This window comes from Calidris pugnax, unplaced genomic scaffold (genome assembly GCF_001431845.1).
Source record: "Calidris pugnax isolate Ruff unplaced genomic scaffold, ASM143184v1 scaffold28, whole genome shotgun sequence".
Classification (NCBI taxonomy): domain Eukaryota; kingdom Metazoa; phylum Chordata; class Aves; order Charadriiformes; family Scolopacidae; genus Calidris; species Calidris pugnax.
The window spans coordinates 5865114-5866698 of record NW_015090842.1 but is presented as its reverse complement, the minus strand read 5'-3'; positions in this window follow the sequence as shown (position 1 = coordinate 5866698).

Sequence of the window (1585 nt, the reverse complement as noted above, 5' to 3'; positions counted from 1 at the left end):
CTCCCCTTCTGTGGGGGGTACCGGCGGGGAGGGCGGGCCGGTGCCCCCGCCCGCAGCAGGCGCCGAGGGAGCTCGGTGCGATGTGCGGACCCCCGCCTGCCCGAGCGGTGCGGATCGGGGGGGCACATGTGTCCTTGCGCCCCCACGGCCGGGCGGAGCGGGAGCCTGCGCCGGGGCTGGGCGGCGGGACCCGGGGTGGCCGTGAGGGGCCGGGGGAGGCCTCGCAAGATGGCTGAAGGGCTCAGGGCGGCGGGGGGCAAGGGGTTCCTCCCCCGGCTTCTGGCAGCGTGGGTTCTACCTGCCCCTTCTCCTGGTGCTGGCCCTCTCCCGCTTCCTCCTCTCCGTTAATTGGCAGAAAACTTTTAAATCACCTCTGGATGCTGTAGTTTTTTTAGCGAGGTGGCCCTGTCCCCTTCTGGTGGCAGCTGCTGGCTTTGCTGGGGCAGAGTGGAGAGCCCAAACTTGAGGGAAGAAGTGGATGGTGGAGAGCCCAAACTTGAGGGAAGAAGCGGATCCCAGAGAGCACAAACTTGAGGGAAGAAGCGGGTGGCTCCTCTGGGATGGTTGAGCCAAACAAGCTCCATCCATTATCCCCTTTATTAGCAGTTGGAAGCTCGAAGGGCAGACGGGGAGCAGCCCCAGCAGCCGGGCTGGCGATGGCCACCAAGAAAGCCCAGCCACATCTCCAGGGCTAACAGAGCCTGGTCTGGCCTGGCCAGCTCCCGGGTGGTGTAGCGACAGAGGTGGTGAGGCAGGAGATGGGCTTGCACATGGGTTCATGACATGGTTTTGCACTTAATGTAATCAGTTCTGCAAGTACCTGCTGCTGGTGAAGCTCTCTTTGATAGCCACACGTCTGAAAAACGGAATCTGTGGTGCTGCAGAAGTCGGGGATGTTGAAAAGATAGGAGAGGTGGAGAATATGCTATAAAAGTCATGACTATGAGGTCATAAACTTCCTCCCAGGTAGTCTTTTAACCTGTTTAACAGCCTTCTCCTACAAGTGAAAGAAAAAACCGTTATTAGTTATTATTTGCAAATAAAGTGAGTCAAGACCTAAGCTTTTTTCACTACTCTGTTTAATATACCAGTTGTTTTTCTGTAGATATAACTTGAAGGAATAACATAAATTATGCTTCTGTTTTAGGCAGAGAGGAAAAACTTTGTATGCCTCTTTGTGGAGGTGTGAGTTTTCCTTCAGTCTTCAGGTATATATTTCTGAAATACTTAATAGAGGCAGGCTAAACGAAATGAAGGTCAGAATTCAGCATGTGGTAGTTAAGCTGAAACCAAAGTCATGTTGAAATGAATGAAGCTGGAGTAAATTTAGCTGCTCTTCTGAAAAAGAATGCTCACAGAAGAGACTTGATATGCTTTGACATTTCATATTCATTTAATTTGATTTATTTAATAGGGTGGTCACATAAGCTCAAAGTTCAAATTTTGAGATTACTTATTAACTCTTTTTAATTTGACCTTTACTTTATTTGCACTGTTTTTTGGTACATGGTTAGAATTTTTCATTTTCACTCTTTTTTTTTTTTTTTTTTTTTTTTTTCTTCCCCCCCAAAAAATTTTACTTCTT